The sequence below is a fragment of the Wyeomyia smithii genome, chromosome 3 (genome assembly GCF_029784165.1).
Source record: "Wyeomyia smithii strain HCP4-BCI-WySm-NY-G18 chromosome 3, ASM2978416v1, whole genome shotgun sequence".
Lineage (NCBI taxonomy): Eukaryota > Metazoa > Arthropoda > Insecta > Diptera > Culicidae > Wyeomyia > Wyeomyia smithii.
In genome coordinates, this window is record NC_073696.1 from 107,775,101 (window position 1) to 107,795,503 (window position 20,403).

The following is a 20,403-nucleotide window of genomic DNA, read 5'->3' on the forward strand; positions in this document are numbered from 1 at the left end:
AACCCGTAGCCGTAATCTCCGATATTTCCGGCAAGTGTTCAAACACTTAAACTACAGGGAAAGTACGTTCATAATATCGAATCACCGTCCAATATTGCGTCACGTACACATTCCTAACGTAGTAGAGAGTGATGAGCAGTTCCACAAAAAATGTCCCAATTTTATTTTTTTTTTAAATATCATTTTTGATTTGGCTTAAATTTTTCATGAACGTTTTTATAGGCAAAGATGCCATTTCGTGCTATTGGTTGATTTTTTTGGAACACAACTCATTTTGAGAAGCTATTGAAAAATGCTATTTTGGGAAGGTATTGATGATTACAAATATTTTCAGGGTCAAAACGGTTTGTTTGATTGGTGTAACGTCTTCGGCAAAGTTGTAGATGATAATAATATCTTTCCGAAAAGAATATACATTCCTAAAAAAATATTTAATTTTTGAAAAGAAGTTAAAAGAAAAACTAAAATTAATTATCCAAAAAAGCTCATTATTTAAAAACACATTTTTTTTATAAAAACCACAGAAAACTAGCTAAACAACCCAACCATCATGGAGAAATCAGGAAAATAAGTTATGATTTTTTGAAAAAAATATTTTTTTTTCACTGGGTACATTTTTTTATGAAAGGACAAAAATATAATCTACAACTTTGCCGAAGAGACTGTGCCGAACAAACAAGTCGTTTTGACTGTTAAAATATTTGTATTTCCCCAAAGAGTGCTCTATTAGAATTCAAAAATATTTCTACAGCCGAACGGTTCGGCAAAGTTGTGAATATCAATTTTGTCCTTCCAAAAAAATATGTGCTTCAAAAAAATTTCCTTTTGACTCTTTTTTTTCAAAAAATAAATAATTTTTTTCAGAGTGTATGTTTTTTTCGGAGAGGCAAAATTATTATCTACAAATTTGCCGAAGACGTCACACCGATCAACTAAACTGTTTTGGCCCTAAAAATGTTTGTAATCAATACCTTCCCAAAATAGCATTTTTCAATAGCTTTTCAAAAATAAGTCGTGTTCAAAAAAAAATAAACCAATAGCACAAAACGGCATCTTCTGCCTAAAAAAACGACTATGCAAAGTTTCAGCCAAATCAAACATGGTCGATTAAATTAGTTGCCCGTTTTTTTGTGGAATTGCTCTGATACGATATACATAATAACTTGCAATATAGCCGCGAGCTGTAAAAATGGTGTAAAAATGAAACTTTTTAAATCAAGTTTCTGAAGTTTATTATTACCTTTAGTATGACAATTTTCATGTAATCTCACTCAAAAGGCAGGCTTGATGGAAAGACAGATTTTTGTTTATAAAGCGATTTTGTATACTCGAGTTTTTTGAAAAAAAAAAAGAAACTAACTTTCAAAAAAGGGATAAAGTCCTTTAATTTTTTTTTAAATTTTAACACAAAGACCTCAAAACTTTTTGCCAATGCAAGAACGTTTAAACTTTAGTTTATAAAAAAAAACTAAAAAAAAAATAAATGAAGAATAACCCTGGAAAATAAATATTTTAAAAATAAAATTTATTTTTCTAAAAACATGAAATACACTAAAGTCGCTTTTTACGCGGGGGATACGTGCCGCGTAAAAAAAAACCGCGTGAATTCCAGAATCCGCGTAAAAAAACCGCGTAAATTCCGGAATCCGCGTAAAAAAAAACCGCGTTAATTCCGGAATCCGCGTAAAAAAAGCCGCGTAAAAAGAAACCGGCGTAAAAAGCGACCTTAGTGTACAGCATAAAAACAAAAATTCCAAAATATCACATTAAGGACAAGTATCGAAATATTTTTTACCCCGGCTAATAGTTTTCCAGATAAGGTCATAACAAAAAAAAATATTCAAATTTGCAATTAACGAACCTAAAACAATTGATTTATTTTGTTATTTCACTTATATGATGCACTGGCATACCCAGAAATTATTTCCATTGGAAAAAGGATAAAGTCTTGAGAAAAAAAAATTAAACATTGATTGATTTCACTTTACTCGGACATGTCCCAAACATACGAGAAGAGACAGAAACAAATAACACGAAAAGGATAGAAAATGTCAAATTTCAAAGTATAAGTTAGAAACAAACAGAAAAAAACAATCCGGTCAATCGAGTTTCAAAATTCAGAAACAAGTTGTTTTAATTTGTTGTTGCTTAGAGGATAACCCACCATACTATACTATACTTTCTTAACGATTTTATTCGACCATTTTGGATTGACTGGATCTTTGCATAGGTGTTCCTATAAGCCAAAAATGTCATTTTGTGCTAGGAGTAATTTGTTTTGAATCACGATTAATTTTTAAAAAGGAAAGATTAGAAATATATTTGAATCTAGAACGGTTTGTTTGATCAATGTGTCGTCTTCAGCAAAGCTGTAGATTGTCCTTTCGAAGAAAATATACCCTATCACTTTTTTTAATTTAAAAAATTATAGGGGAACTGCTCCATTATTCATCTCAGCCCAAATATTCATCTCAGACAACAAGAAAACATAATTGAAAACAGGAAAAAACGCATATTTTCTAACTAAACCAATCTACTAATCCAAGGAATAGATTCTTCTTAGTTCACTTTAGATATCTCATGAAGTAGAATCCTCAAAAACTCAGTTAAAGGCTCTAAATTTGATACTATAGTCGGGCATCTGCACTCGTTTAATTCAATCTCCTATTGTTCTATACGGCTACGACGGGACTTGTTCAGCAGCCAACAGGAGTTTTTTTCATCACTAGCGAACCACTTTTTTTTGCCCCTCCCAGCTGGTCTCGAGGTACGATGCTGGCCTAACAAGCCAGTCGTCGTAGGTCCGAGCCCCGGCTCGGGAGAGACTTTTAGTGTGAGTAGGATCGTAGCGCTAGCCCCTCAATTGTCCTGTACACTTAACAGTTGGCTGCGAAGTCTGTGTATAATAAACAGAAGGTCGAGTTCCGAATCGGAATGTAGCACCAAGGCTTTGCTTTTGAACCACTATTTATTCCAATCACTAAACAAAATCACTCAAATCAAGAATACTTTAATCTTTGAAATGTTCACCTCAAATTTCTAAAAACAAGCTTGAATTAGCAGAAATATATGAGATGAATTTCTTCAATTCCTAAATTTCAACTGTATATATTTCTATCTGCTTTCACTGCGTTGAAGAAAACCAAAAGTTGCCAAATCAGTTTCTGTTAATACGAAAAAATCATACTGGAAATGTTGAATTATTCCGACAAAATTGACATAAATCGACTGCACCGTAGTGGTTACCTAGGTCAGAGGCGACGCGTGACCAAGTGGGCTACCTGTTCAATCAACATTTGCAACACTGAAACAACAGTATCGTGATAACAGTTTAGAAAACTTTTATCTCTATATGCAATGTCAGTATTATTCAGGTTTTGTCCAACGATAATTAAAATTATGTTTATGATCTATTTGCCATGAGTAAAAAACCTATCTTTGTTCAGTGCTAAAGCGTTTCCTTTGACGATGTTAAAATTTTAAACTAAAAAGAAAGCAGCGCGTAAGAAGACAAACGTATACTATGCGGACTATGCGAGGTTCAAGTTTTCGAATGAACAAAATGGGTGTAGAGGTTTGAATGAAACTATACATCGACGAAAGAATTCCACCACATTGACAGAAATAATGAATGAATTTGCTCGTTTTTCATTTGCACTACGAAAGCTCTGAAGATGGATCTGCGAACTCTCGCGGCCACGTGGTTTCTCTCAAATTTTAATGACGTCGAGAGAAGAAACAGAAAGGCATAACGGAACAGATTACCAGACACTAAAGAGAGGTGGTGTGTAATGAATGTTTTCTCTCGCTGACATCGGTTTTGTTTAGCAGAAAGTTTGAATCAAAAATGTCATTTTTACGCGAGGCGTCGCATTAGTAGTGGTGAGCATAAATGACTGCGTCTACCCTGCCGCACTTGAAGGTGCAGAGAAGTGTTGAACGACGGTTAGTTCAGGTGAAAGGTCTGAACAAACGGTAGTCATTATTGCGTGTGGGTTGCGTTGCGTGTGAGTTGTATGGCGTAGTCTGAAATGTAGCCCACAAGGTTACATTCTTCACGGTGCATACATTTCCACTATGTAGAAAAAAATAAGGATGTTCGGGATAACATTGAAATTACAAATAAATTACTCCGATGATTTTTCATCCACTCTACAAATGTGAAAAAATCACTTTTTTCTGAGATTGTCTACCTGTCCTATGAACAGGTTGAACAGGTGGACGAGACGCCTCTGACCTAGGTTACCAATTTTGCACGTAAACAACTACAGCGGATATCTAGGTAACCTACTACGACGGGCTGCGGCTACGTTCATTCATAATAATATGATTCATTCATGATTAACAGTGTGATGAATATGGGGGCGCCGTGAGATGAATAATATAGCAGTGATTTGGGATTCGAGATGAATATGGAAGCGTTGTAAAAAATGGTTTGTTTTACAAAACTTAGGATAAATCTAGCTAATATTACTAAATATACAATGCTGGGCGATTCCATAAGAGCACGTAAGCGTATTTTGTTTATTTGTTCAATGATTTCGTGAAAATTTGGTGTTTAATCCGTGCGTTCTTCGTGAATATCGGCTTAATGAGATGAACAATGGAGCAGGTCCCCTACATTGAATTTCTCAAAATGCTCATATTTTAAACAGATCAGGAGATAATTCCAAAGTTTGATTTATGTCAGCACAAAGAGCTTTTCACCAACAAAAATCGAATTTGATGAGCAAAGTCTACCTATTGATGATCAAAAAATACACTGTGAAAAATTTTATTTTTTTATAAAATTTCAATATTAATGGTTAAGTTCAGTTAAAATTTTGTAGTTTTCATGAAAAAAAATGGGATTGTAAAAGAGTGGGTTTTTGAAGTATTTAATTTATAAGTTTTTTTTTAAATTTTCATTTTTAAAAGCATAGTGCTTATGTTTACTATCACAAATTTGACGCGGGGCTACGAAAATTGTCATTCGTCAAACTCTCTACTAGTCCACACGAAATAAATTCATCCAAACTCGATATATTTTGAAATGTGGTTGGGTGCGTAAGCTCCATTTACGCGCTTTTGTTAGTTACCAACACGAAACAAAGAGAATGATGTAATGTGAAAAAGAGCTAGATATTAAGATTAAATTAGAGGATGTTGGTTAATGATTTTATGATAAATTCGAACTGATTGAAATCTACTGCATATGCACTTGTCTACCCAGCCAGAACTATCTATCTATAACATCTCTATAATCTATAATATCTCATCGCTATATATTCGTGTTAAGACAACAAAACGAAATAAGAGATTGATTTTCGCACATTCTCGATGTACAATGAGCTAACAAGCAACCGAAAGCGAACGAAACGAAAGCAAATTTCTGATTGGTTCAATATGCACAAATTACAACTCTAGCTTTTAACTGGTTTAGTATTGGATAGATATTCCAATAATTACTCTAAACTTAGGCACTTGAAGACTATATAACAACACCTGTTGCAGCTGAGCAGTTCGACTACTTTTATTCTGGCTGAAATATATAGATTTTTCTATGGGGTAATGACATTTGTATTGGGTCCGACAGTCAAGCAGCTTAAGGCGTTATATACCTTTTGGTTGCTCGAGAAAAAAGAGCAAAGTTTGGATTTTTTTTAAGCGTTAGGCCCCTTTTTATTGCATAAAAAAAGTAATTTTTTGGAAGTTCTGTAAATCAGCAATAAGAAAACACGTTTGTTCTCAGGAAAAACCAAATATTCGTGGAGTGATGACCGTTCACCCGAAACGCTGTTTTCATGAAGAGTTTTGCGGTGTTTACGATACAGACCCTGCTGGATCAAATGAAATCAAAAAGCTCATATTATTTCGTTAGTTTAGAAGTGTGCCGGGTATCTGAACGATCATTTGCATAATTGTTTCGTTTTCAGTGCAAACGGGAACGTTTTTTTTTAAACAAGCCGATGAACTGACAAGCCTTGGAGAAATAAAAAAATAAATGGTAAAATTTATACCTTTTCATCCAAGTTTGTTAGATTTATGAGACGTCTTCAGCAAAGCTATAGATATAATTTTTGTTATCTTAGTAAAAATATACTCAGTAAAGAAAAACAAATTTTCGAAAAAAAAATTGTACGAACAAATAAAAATTAAATATCTCAAAAAACTCACTTTCCAACGGTGTGAATTTTAAGATAAATAATTTATCTAGTTTCCTTGAAAAGAAATTTTACGGTGTATATTTTTATCTGGAAAACAAAATTATTTATTTTTCAACTTTACCGAAGATGTTGTACCGATCAAACAAACCATCCCGGCTCTAAAATAGATTGGTAAATATCAATACCTTTTTTACATAAGCCCTTCCCATAAAGGAGTCGTGATTAAAAAAGCTACCGAGAGCACAAAATGACATCTTTAAAACATAGGAACATCTGTGCACAGTTTTAGCTAACCCAAAAATGACAATAAATAATATTAAAGTTGACACGCAAAAGTTGGATGGTGTAAACCAGTACAAAATTGTTCGTTTTCAGCGCAATTGTTGATGTGATTTGAAACCAGTACAATAATTGCGTGTTGGGCATAACGCAATTAATACTCTAGCGTTTTTTCAATGTATTTAGAAGCCCCAAACTTCTACACTTAAACAATTTCAACTGGTATCAAGCAGCATTGCAAAGCGAGCGAAAAGCAAAACCTTCCTCCTTCTTTCTTCTTGAGAACGAGACATATGCTACATTTCTCCAGTCTTCTGCACACACGCTTTCAAGATACTCTTTCTTCTTCATGCATTAACCTGAGTAGCAGCAAGCACGCACCGACAGCATGAGTAAGACTAACAACACTGGTATCAAGTATGCACTGCACTGGTGTCTCGCTCATTTCGTAAAGCGACGTGACATCGCCTTGCGCGTCGCAATCCGAACCGAAAGAGAAGTGAAAGATCAACCTGCAAATTCTATGTGATGTGTCTAGTCTCGTCGCATGTACATGGAAATCATGCGAGCGAGAGAGAAATTTCTCCGTCGCTTGAAAAAAAAAGCTCGTGCACAGGATGACAAATAATATTTATTCGACTAGCCTTTTCGCTGAACATTTCAAAAGTGTCTTTGCAGAGCAGCCTTCAAACGTACGTATACCTCCCTCCGACAGTGGCTCGGAAGTATTCCAACTATCTGAAATTGATGTCAAAAATGGCCCTGACACTCTCGCGAATAGCCTTCTGAAACAGTTCCAAGGCGAGCTTTTAGTTCCTCTCTCCTGTTTGTTTAACGCGTCACTGGCATCCGGTTACTTTCCCTCGATCTGGAAAATTTCACACGTCACACCTGTTCATAAAAAAGGATCTCGATCAGATGTCGAGAACTATCGTGGTATAACCATCCAATCCGCTATGCCTAAGCTCTTCGAACGGCTAGTGTACGACACTCTCTAAGAGGTAGTCGCTGATCGCATTTCTCCCGTGCAACAGGGGTTTCTAAAAAAGAAATCCGTCACCACAAATCTTTGCGAGTTTACTTCACTGGTAACCGATTACATATCTAGAGGATTTCAAGTCGATTGTATTTATACAGATATGAGCAAGGTATTTGACGCGGTTAAAACAGACAGTATTCTTCAATCCTCAAGTGACTTCGGAATTGGCGGTCCACGACTGGCTACAAACATATTTAGTAGGAAGAGTCCAGTATGTGAAAATCAAGGGACAAGTCTCGGCCTCGTTCACTGTAAATTCCAGTGTACCTCAGGGAAGCCACTTGGGACCGCTGTTATTTGTACTCGTGATGAATAAACTTCCAGACTACTTGACTAATGCCATAATCCTGATTTATGCTGATGATGTGAAAATTTTCCTGCCTATCGAAACAAGCAGTGACTGTCTTAAATTACAACTGGACATGCAAAGTTTCGGACAATTCTGCTCGGATAGTGGCTTAAATGTCAACGCCGACAAATGTTCAGTCATAACATTTTCTCGTAAAATATCTCCGCTCATGTTTAGGTACCATTTCAATGGAACTAAACTAACACGTAAAGAAACAGTTCGCGATCTAGGCGTTATATTTGACCGATCGCTTTCGTTTACTAACCATATTGGTAATGTAGTCACAGACAGCTTAAGATTATTTTCGCTCGTGAGACGGTATGGGCGTGATCTTAAAGATCCTCATTCCATATTAGCCATTTACAAATCGTTAGTGCGAAGCAAGCTGGACTTTGCGAGCGTCGTTTGGCGCCCCCAATATGTAACACATATACAGAGAATTGAAGGAATTCAAAAAAAGTTTGTGCGTTTTGCCCTACGGAACCTCAGATGCAATGGAGATCAATTACCTCCCTATCAAGAATTGTGCGCATTAGTCAATATTGACACAGTACATTGCCGACAAAGGATTGCTGATATTGTGTTTCACCAATATATTAGCGGGACGGGCCGATAGTCGTAGTCTCTCAGCTCGAATACACCTGAATAGCAGCCCAGTTACGCTAAGAAATCCAAGAGTGTTCAATCCTCCGCAACGAGCTCGGAATTATTCACAACACGAACCCACATGCCGTTTTATGAGATCTTTTAATGAATTACAGCACATTAATATCGACATGTCTCCAACAGTTTTAAAAAATAGATTAAGTTTATATTTAAGAGGACTACTTCGTGACTGTCAATTGATTGTATTGTTGTTTTTGAATTTATTGTATTTTAATTATAAGTGTGGATAACGGGCTTATAGCCTATATTTTCCTGGACAATAAATAAATAAATAAATTCACAATTTACAAGTGTTGCCATTAAAAATCGGCAACGCTTTTGTGGCTCTGTGGAATGGAGGGTTTTGCTAGTTTTGCGGTGAAGCTAGAGGTGAACAAAATTTTGTTTCGTTTTTTTTTTTTGCAAATCATTCAATGGTACTTTTTAATGACCAAATCCATCGAGATAAATCGATCGAGTATTATAGCTATTTAAATCTAGTGAGTTCACAAGTTGTTGTTTGCTGCTTGCACTGCTTCATGAGCAGCAGTCACTAATACACTCGACGTGAGAAATAAAGTGTCGGTATATGATACATATTCTGATTTTATTCTATGTCAATGTATTCGCAGTACAACTGTTGCGTTATGCGTTTCACACATTTATTGTGCGATTTCTGTGCAACATTTGTGCGAATCGGGAAGACACAATGATTGTACAAGACTTCAACTTTTGCGTGGAGACTTTTGTTTGAGAGTTGCTCAGCTACAGAAAGCAAGTTCGTGATTGGTTTAAAGATGCGAAACTCTGAAAATAGTGATTTTCAACTCAACTTTTTCCTATTCTAGTATCATAAAGATATGCCTGTCGCTATATCACAAGTTTGAGGCAAACCAACCATTCGATCATCGCATTGGTGGTCAAAATCTATTCAATGATAGTAACATAATATTCATATTTGTTACACATTTCACAGCACCCCACCCTGTGGAGATAAGACATAGTACTACGTCAAAGAATAAATTTTGTTTACGATGTATATTTTTATAGAAGGACAAAATTCTTTGCCAAAGATATCATACTAATTAATAAAGCCGTTCTGGCTCTGACAAAAATATTAAAAAAGTTTAATCTGTTTTAGTTTTTATTTCTCCATAATAAAGCAACCAAATTTGTTTAGTTAATCATTTGTAGGTTCAAAAATAAAATAGTTTTCTGAAACATTTTTTTTTCTCAAAGAAATACACAAAAAACTTACAGTGCATATTTTTTCGAGAGGACAAAATTACTATTATTATTATTTATTTTCTGTTCATCCGACTTGTAGTCTTGATGAAGTTATACTAAAATAAAAGACGACTATCTAAAGCTTTGCCGAAGACTTTTCGCCGATCGAATAAACCGTTTTGACTTAAAAAGTATTTTTAATCGTCAAGACCATGTTCACACAAGCCTTGATTTAAAAATTTACAAAATAGCTCAAAATGACATCTTTAGCATATAGAAATATTTGTGTCAAATTAAAAATGAGATAGGTAGTCTATTTTGGATTGATCTCCGTAAATCATGCAATACATTTGAGCCGTTGAGAGCAAAAGTGGTACATGTGCCATTTTGTCACTTTTTGGGTCATTGCAGAAAGCAATAATATACCATAGTATAGAAGAAAAGCCGATTATGTAAAATTTATTCTGTTACGAAATACATATACACTAGCGCCACGAAGTGACAGAATTCCTTAACAAACAGATCATCATCCTATAGTACTAAATTACTTAAACAACTCTGCTGAAGCATGAATGCTCTCTGTCCTAAGATTAGCGAGCTATACTGCATCCTTCATGCTCAGACAGGACATGTACCACTTTGCTCTCAACGTTTTCTGGTTGACATTATTTTTCCCATAGACCAAAAGTGGTAAGTGGTTTTTCCATTGAAGTTTGTGTAAGTTTCTCAACCAGAACTCGTTTCCAGAAATGATTTAGTGCAGTTATGTTGGAAAAATTTGTTGAAGATAATTTACTATTCGAGTGTTTTCGTTTATCGCGTCTTCTGAAAAATTTACTTAATGGCACATGTACCACTTTTGCTCTCAACGGCTCATTTGATCACGCCATACTCTCATCATAACCGGCACTACTGGAAATAAGAGGATTATTGCAAGTTAGGTCACAGTTTGTAGAGATAGACAACTCACGCAGTCTTTTGAAACCGAGCACTGATGGTGTGTCACAGGGACGTAGCTTAGGCTCCTTGATCTTTTTACTATTTTATAACGGCGTTGGAAACTTTCCTTTAGAAAGCAAAATAAGGTTGCTCGCTGATGATGCAGCGTGCATCTACATTGGTAAAAACGTCTCCGGTTTTCAAGTTCTTATACAATCGGATCTTGTAATTCTCAACGAAAATTACTCAAATCAATCAAAGATTGGTCATACGATGGCAGAACAAATAACTGAACATCTCGGGCTAGTCCGTGATAATACCTTAGGCCGTATGAATGAAAGAGTTTACTCTGCTTCTCCCATAAGATTTGCACGGGATGAGTAAAGCAAACGCATGAGCACATGAACAAAATTACCAAGTCTTTAGTTCCATTATGTGGTTTTGTTGGTAGATTATGGAACTTTGTACTAAAAAAAATTTATAACATACTTTGCTCACGTCACTCGAAGTGTTTTGAAAAGCTGTTTACACGACATTTAAAAAACGCGACAAATTGAGGTGCTATATTACACAGTAAAGAAAATTTACATTACTTTAAATGCACATAAATGGAGCATTGGAAACCACATAATATTCCGTGTGGCATTATATTCACATGCAAAGTTAATGAATATATTGTGAATTTGCATGCATATTTATATTCGAAGCTTTAAGTTTATATCAATTAACGTACAAATTTACATGTCTTAAAACGATTCTGTATTGTACATTATTTACGGTGTGAAATTGTATATGTTTTTCACTTTATGTGCTAGAAATCGTTATGTGCTTTCATTTGTATTAGTTGTAAATTTCATTTTTTGGAACTGTGTACATAGAACAATTCGTCTGGTAGAAATCAAGAAACAGAGATGCCATATGATGATAATTTTGATAGAAATCATTGGCCAGCCCTATAAATAACGAATGATTGTGCTAAATACCGTTGAAAGTTGGTTATACATAACCTTTGTAATTATCATTGATTTTGTTTTTTTATTTCTCCATCGAATAAATAATCTTTTTCAGCATAAGTCCTGCAGTCATAGAAATCGTGTTTCATCGTATTGAAATCAAATAAGCGATGTTCATAAGTTATTGTGAATAGACTCTAGACAATGCATACATGCTTTATGGACTATTATTGATATTTGGGACCACAACTTGTCCTGTTTACAATCTTTTTCAAGTGTCATGCTAGTGAAGACTTTAATTCCAGACCACGAAGAATAGCTACCAACTATCACTATCGAAAACATAAAGATTGACAAACCTTTGCTCCAAGCTTGAAAATCATCAACAGTAAAGGGGGAGCTCAAAAAACGATTTCGTTTCTTAATGTTAACGAGTACATGCAAACAATTGATCGCCTTCAGCTGCACGGTTTTCCATTACAGCAACGCCGCCGACAACGGCAGCAACATCGCATTGGTAAACATAGAACGCAGAACCAGAAATGCCACAAAAACACAATTAAGTGCAGCGAAAAAATTAAGGTGTGTACCAGCGACAGAAAATACTCTGTCTATCGAACGGGGGTACCAGCAACAACAACAACAACCAACAACGAACGGTACAGGACTGGTTGATATTACGACATTAGCGTAAAATGTGCCCGCCGTTTGATTGCCGTTAGGTCGCGTTTTGTTTAGTCTTTGCGCCCTGCCGTGTGCCACGAGCGCGTTCTTTGTTGGTAGTTTGCGGAGGCGTACAACGAGCAACAGGAGATATACACTTTCGATTTTTTTACGTCAAACTTAGGATGTTTGGAACTGCGGGACCGCGTACCGGTCGGCGACGTTGATGGTGACAACAACAACGCAAATACTCATAAATCGTTGCTGATTCTGTTCCGCGGTACGAAAAAAAACACTTGGTGTTTAGTAATATCGATGTCTATAGGGAAGCAAAAACGAAACCGTTTGACGGCTGTTACCGCTAAGGGTTGCTGTAATGGCAAGCCAATAAAATTCTAAACGATTATCACGGAGGTGAGTAATTTGAATGAAATTACTATCCAGTTGTAAATTGATGATTCATAAATAAAACCTGTGTCAAGCAACGGTGAAGTAGTTTTCTAATTCCTGCTTGAATAACGCACAATTTTAAATACGACTCTCGAGATTCGCTAGATTGAGGGGACAAAGGAAATTCACATATGTATGCAAATGGAAGGAAAAAAGGCATTCACAATACCTGGCAAAAATGCTTCAAAGATGTGCGCGTTTCCCGAACCGGCAAATTTTCCAATTTCCGGGTGCGGCAAGGTCCGGGTATTCGAGACCATGTTGCATACTACCACGGTCTGCTAATGGTGGTAGTTTCCTGTTTCCGCTCTGTCAACCGACGTCAGCCGCCGTCATCGGGAACGCACACCGATACAACTTATTTATTGATTCGCAGCCAATGCAAGTGACGTTCCGAGACAAGAGCAGCTCTGCGGAAGCGCAAGGAAATACGCATCGATGCTTTGATCTCCCCAATCCCCATGCCTCATCCAGTCGTCTGTCGAGATTGTGGCTAGTGGACGACGGGCGGTGTCGCACTAACATACACACAATTGCTGCTGCATCCAGAAAGTACCGGCGTTGGTGCACGGCAAGCTGCCATGATGCAGAATCATTCTCTTTGTTCGTCTATCTGCTTTCACCGGGAGATGCACTTCCACGAGGAAATTTGCATGGAATTTCACACCAACACTGTTGCATTCACTCACCGTGATAGTGCGGGAGAAAGAGCGTATCTGGGAGTAGATTAATTATCACGACGACGATCGCGAATTCTCCCGTCCGAATATGATTGCGCTCTCTTCTTCGTTTTCACAAGTAAATGATTGTAGTTATCGTTCTGTTTTTTTTTCTATGAGATAAAAAATTTTAGTTATATATCTGAGAGTTTAAATTTTACTGCTTTGGGTTGTACTATGAGAAATACTTGAACTGTATGTTAGATTATAACACTAAACAAGGAAAGTAATTACATTTGCCTAGCTTACTAACGCATTGGATAGCTCAAACGGTGGTGACTACAGCTCTTTACCCATATGAACACAGATTTTGACAGTAAGGAAGAGTTTTTATGGCGCATCAGCTGAACTGCGCATAATAATCCTGCTCAAAAATATGCCTAACATATGTTTCGCCAAATTATCTACATTACAAGCATCCTTCGAAAACCACAATAACGCACCAGAAACCATTTGAGTGAGAGAGAAACCACGCTCGCTAAACAACAATGCACCGGTTAACAATAGAGGATAACAAGTGCGAATACAAACCGCAGATTATTCCTCGATCTTGCAACAAACTTATATAATCAAATAACAGAAAAAAGAACACAATTTCAACAAACTGTTTGCCTACTAAACAAAAGCACTTAACAATAAACCGGCTCAACTAGTGGCACATGGTTAGGTCAACAATTTTTGCAACGATTCAACCATTCGGCCTTGCGGTGTTACAAGTTTGGCGAAATTTACTAACTCACACATCTCGGTTCAATCAATTCTACATATCATCGTGCCCAACTGAGTGGCGCGCTATTGTGCCGCTGAGTGTCTTCGAATAGTAAAGACGACGACAAGCGACGCCTCAGACAACCTTGGCTGATGACGGACCTGTAGCTTTATTGCATTTGTATGACGGGGCAGAACTCACTGCGAAGAGCGCATGTGCGCTCATAAAAAGTTTAGTAGTAATTCGACCGGCTTTTTCAATTTTTAAGGAATTGATCGCCATTAAATTAGCTTTTGAGCTTATACTATACAACATAAAAGATCATTTTCAATATTGAGAGCAATTTGATGCGAGAAAAGTGCGTTTTTCCAGTGAATTCTTTGCAATAAAGTTCTTATTTTTGTTTCTCTTGTTTCGACGGCCATGCTGTTTGTGTGTCTGACTGAGCTATGTATGCATCAAATGAGAACCAGAAAACGGTATGTTCCCTGTTGTAGAAACACACGGGGTAAGAATGATAAGTTGTCTCAAATACCATCAAAAAAGATCCTGCTAGTGAACACGGAGCTGAACATTTCGGTGTGAAAAAGCGTTGGTGAAGAGTAAGCATTGTGTACCAAAAATAAATGACGACTGTATTGCGCACTTTACTACAAAATAGACTGCACAGTTTGAAAGTGCAACAACAAAGAAGTGTGCATCAATGTGCTCATTGACACTTATGTAGAATACGTTTTTTTGGGATACTTCTAGATAAAATGCAAAGGCTGGGTAAGACTCCGAAAACCGTAAGCTGGTTCAAATCATACTTGACTGATCGTGAAGTTTGTGTAAAAATAGGATCAGCCGTCTCGGACTGCTTTTGCAATATGTCAGGTGTTCCACAAGGCAGCAATTTGGGCCCGCTACTTTTCTCAATCTTCATCAACGACGCTGCTCTACAGTTGCCTCCTAACTGTCGACTGTTCTATGCTGATGATACCAATTTGTTCAAAGAAATAATATGTTTACGCGATTGCATGGAGCTTCAGGTACATTTGGATACGTTCGCGAAATGAACTGCTTAACGTTAAGTATAGAAAAAGTGCAACATAATTTCTTTTAGCAGAAAACGTTCGAAAATCTTGTATGAATATACCATAGCAAGCCAAGTCTTCTCCGTGTAGGATGTATAAAAGATCTAGGTGTCATTTTGGATAGTGAATTGACCTTCAAGAACCATTACGACAGCATTATTGCTAAGGCTAATCGGCAACTAGAATTCATATTAAAGATTGTCGATGAATTTCGTGATCCGTTATGTGTCAAATCACTTTACTGTTCCCTTGTGAGTTCAATTTTGGAGGCCAGTTCTATAGTATGGAGTCCTTTCCACGCAAATTGGTCACTCAGAATAGAAATGGTGCAAACGAAATTCATCCGCTATGCGCTTTCTCCCATGGCGGGATCCACTGTGCTTACCACCGTATGAAAATCGTTGCCGACTTCTTGGCATCCAACCATTGTAACATCGATGGAAAACCACTCAGGCCGCCTTTAAAGCGATGTTACTAACTGGCCACATCGATTGCTCAAGTATTCTGGCTGAAATCGATTTATACGCTCCTGAAAGAACATTACGTCAAAGAAGTTTTATTCATTTTGCACCACGCAGGCGACTTTATGGCTCTAACGACCCGATTCGTGCCGTATGCCACCACTTCAATGAATTCTACCAACTTTTTTCGACTTAAATTTGCCGATCAACGCCTTTCGTCAGTGAATGTTAGATGCTACCGAATGACTGTATTTTTATTTAATTTAATTATTTATTAAGACTAATCATTGTCAGATGAATGTTGAGTGTTAAACAAATAAATAAATCCCCGCATCATAATATTGAAACTCACAACAAGTATGCAAACATCAGTTAGAAGCGACTGAATGACTCGAAAATAGAAACTTTAGAGACCAAATGCCTGAAAAATAGACAAAAAGTGATCAAAAGGTGAACATAAAGGCGAATAAAAATTTTTGATTTGTGAAAATGGTTCATAAATTTCAGGATATAGACGGATTGCATTATTTAAGGCAAAATAAACACATAAACATCATTATTAATGTATTCCCAAATTGTTTGAATGTTCATTGCATTTAAAATTCTAAATTGAACTCCCTAATTTTTTCTGAAATTCCCTGAAATATAACAATACTTTCCCTGATATGCAAAAAAAAACAAAAGTTGATCGGATTGATCGAATATGAAACCAAACAGCAGCGGTCTCGCATTAGCCTGTGTTGGGAACAAAAACCGTTTTAGCGCTTTTAGCAAAGAATCATGAAGAATTAATGAAATTTAATTTTTAATTTTTTACTGAATAAGAGATAAAAAAGAATTCAGTTTGACGCATGATTATCTTTTAACGTACATTAAAATATGGTTATCTTTACGGTGTTAAAAAAAAGAAGTTGTACTTAGTGATCCAAAGCAAATTTTCTGTTAACGTTTCAACCTAAACTATAATATTTAATGTAAAATTGATGTATTTACAGCGAAAAATATAGTTAAATTATGGTACAACCATGTACAATTACATCATTTTTTAAGGTTTTTTCGATGTTATTTTTATTTGGGAAGAAGCGGAACGCATTCAAACTTTTAAATCGTGAACTAGAAACATAGCGATGAAAAATTTTACTAAATATTACTGAAGTCGTGTAGAATCGAAAGCATAAGAAATCCGTGTAAATACCGCCAGAATTCCGAAACCCGCGTAAAAAATACCGTATAAATTCTGAAATCCGCGTGAAAAAACTTCATTTGCTCAACGTTATTAATCATTTCTGCTAAATTATTGCGAAAAAGAATAAATAGCTGTGTTATTTCCGTATGCGAATCGAACTGAAAATCATCACAAAATATAAAAAAGTTTGTTCAAATCAGTATATATACAGTAGTTGGATAAAGTATCAACTCATCTGACACTCCAAATAAACGATTTGAAAATGGAAAATCAATATAAACATACCGCGTTAAAAACGACATTTCTGGGAAATCAGCGTAAATTTAGAAGAAAAAACCGTGACCTTAGTGTATATATAGTGTTTATAAATATTCTTGAATGAAAGAGAAAATTCAGAATATTTGCCGTTTAGCTTGACCGAATATGCTTGCGTAAAAATTGAAATTTGATTAACTCGGTGAAAACCATTTCCTGTTGTTTTCTTTCCCATTGTTTTGCACCATCAAATATTTCACAAAAAGAAAAAAAAATTATTAAACTCTTCAAATTGAAGCCGCAGGCTATCATTACGAAACACTTAGCTTTGTAGAAAATAGTGATGTGATAACTATATTTAAGCCAATTCCCAGGGTGCACATAAGCTAACTGTAAGCACATTATAATTAATCAGATCAGATCAGATTTACTGCCGTTCCAAGTATAGTAATTCCATGTCCCACACAAATCTTATGCACGGTGGGACAATTTTGCTTGGAAGGGCAGTGTATTTGATACTGATGATGATGAAGATAAAAATGATCTCATACGTGATTTAAATTTATCCTAGGAACATTCGGAGATTTTACAATCTTGATTAAAGCAATGGCATCTTATGGATGCAGACTTCAAGAATACTTTTGCATGCGCTGAGGATCTGTCACATATTGAACATTATTTCGAAGCTGATTTCGAAAACGACTGATTTGTTTATTGCGCAGATGTTGATACGTAGAAGCTCTTTATACGGACTTTAGCAAGGCATTTGTCAGAATCGACATACCTTTATTGCTCTTCAAGCTCGAAAAATACGGAATGGAAACAAAATTTTTGGAATGGCTGCAGTCATACTTAACAAAACGAATACAAATAGTCCGCTTTCAAAATTCTTTTTTAAACCCAATAGAAGTAACTTCCGGGGTTCCTCAAGGTTCTCACCTCCCCTCTTCTTTTTATATTATACGTGAATGACATTTCCTTTCTTCTTAAATCAATACATGTGCTTGTATATGCTGACGACATGAAGCTCTTCATAGAAATAATCAATGCAGAAGACTTCTAAATATTCCAGAATGAAATTAATGTATTCTACACTTGGTGCAACAAAAGTCTTTTGCAACTCAACATTACAAAATGTAATTCAATAGCCTCTAGCAGAAAAACAGTAACACCACCAACAGACATTTTCCTAGGAAACCAACCAGTAGAAAAATGCAGCATCGTTAGGGACCTAGGCGTAGTCTTAGACTCCAAACTTACATTCATAGAACATTATAACACAATAATCAACAAAGCAAATAGTATGCTGAGCTTTATAAAACGTTTCGGCAATAATTTCCAAGACCCATACACAATCAAACTATTATATATTACATACGTCCGACCAATTCTGGAATATTGTAGCATTGTATGGAATCCCTATATTGTAACACATGAAGAACGCAATGAATCTGTCCAAAAACAATTTCAACAATTGTACGCGCTTCGTAAGCTAAATTGGACAGCATTTCCCTTACCATCTAATGAAGCACGCTGCATGCTTATAGACATACAAGCACTTAAAAAACGCCGGGGAATTTCAATGCTTTACTTTATCAATGACATTATTTCTCAACGCGTGCAATCTTCTAAATTATTATCGCAACTAAATTTCTATGCACCCAGTCGTCAATTAAGAAATCGTAAAATAATTTCGGAAAGCTCTCACAGAACTAACTACTCAAAAAATGGCCCAATAAATCGCATGATGCGTCACTATAATCAGCACTGAGAAAATATCGACATCACTATGGGCAGATATCAAAGCAAAAAACGACTAACTATTGGAAATAATGTATAGAATATTAGTAAAAATTGTATTATTATAACTGTAGTCTACATTTGCTTGACGAAATAAATAAATAAATAAATAAGGCCAGAAAAAAATTATTCCATTGTCTAACTATGCAAACCAATCCGAAGATTGGCGCTTGTTTATCGATGCAAAGGTAAGTGTATACGTGACTTTTGAAATAAGCTTGATTTCCTGTTGATTTTTATGTAGGAGTGTTGTATCATTTTTTTAGGTTTGAAAGTAGTTTTAATACACAGCGCAAAGCAATTACCATTAGTGCCGATTGCCTACGATACGAATAAAAACAAAACATAAGTTATGATGAAAAAAATTCTACTTCCAATCAACTACATCAAATACCAATGGCAGATTGTTTCTGATCTAGAGGTTCTCACAATTTTGCTCGGGATGCTGGGTGGTAATACCAAATATCCATGTTATGTGTGTGAATGGTATAGTCATGCTTAGGTCAAAAAAATGTCAACATTTCTTAAGTGGAGACCGACCAAATTATTCTGTCTCCACTGCATCTTAAATTGAGGTATATGAAGCAGTTTGTTGGGAGATTTGACCCAAACGGACAGGCATTTTTATGTCTAAGGTCGGTATTTCCGAGACTGAGCGAAAACTTCCTGGAAACGTTGAATGTAGTAGAAGCGAGAGCCTGGAAAAGCTACGTTTGCGAACATTTTCTAGGCAACCTTAGAAGCACGGATTATGTTGAGGCAATAAACGAATTTTTAAACACTTACGAAAAAATGGGTTGCCTTCTCATTTGGATCAATTCTCTGAGAATTTGAGACAACTCAACGACGAAAAAAGTGAACGATTCCACCAACAAAACAGTAACGATTGAATCGCATTTTGGAAGTAAGAGTGAATCCAGAATGCTTGCAAACTACTGCTGGTCACTTCAACGTGAAACTTCGGACACGGTTTACAATCACAGCTGATCGAGTAAGCATTTCTAAATTTTTATTATTATTTTTAGTTATGCTCAATTTGATAGTTAGCCATGATGAGTTGAGTAAATCATTGCTAATATTTTATTACTGTTAGCTTTATTTGCAACTTATTTTAAATACGTTTGTTATTACTATTGTTATCTGTTGATTTCATTGTATATCACTAAAAAAACGTTATCTGACAGTCCAAAAAAGTTAGTGCAATAAGAGCGACAATATCTATTCTTTTTAAAATATATCACTTTTCAGCCAAATCTTATTCGTGTTTAACAATGCTTATTGTATTCAGAATTGAATGTTTTTCAGCATGTTAGTATAACTGCAAAAATGACCGAGTTAAAAATAAAAATGTGAACTAAAGACGAAAAATAGGGCTTTCATCATAACTTCGAATTTTTTTTGTGTTTGCTAAAACACACTCGACTAGAGTTACAAGCCACACTAGGTCACATCATGAGTTCTTGCATTTTTTTTTTTTTGATTAGCAGGTCCGTGGAATGAACAGTGC

At 35.8% G+C, this 20,403-nt stretch overlaps 2 protein-coding genes across 2 annotated transcripts in view; both read right to left on the reverse strand.

Annotated features, from left to right (window-relative positions):
- Positions 1–14,141, reverse strand: part of LOC129730599 (brain tumor protein) — a 283,342-nt gene extending 269,201 nt beyond the window's left edge. Inside the window, exon 1 of the mRNA XM_055690051.1 lies at positions 13,941–14,141. The gene's annotated coding sequence lies outside the window, so the exon portion shown is untranslated. The remainder of the gene's footprint in view (positions 1–13,940) is intronic.
- The window catches only part of LOC129730598 (protein disks lost), a 590,739-nt gene that overhangs the window by 566,434 nt on the left and 3,902 nt on the right, over positions 1–20,403 (reverse strand). The gene's annotated exons all lie outside the window — the stretch shown is intronic.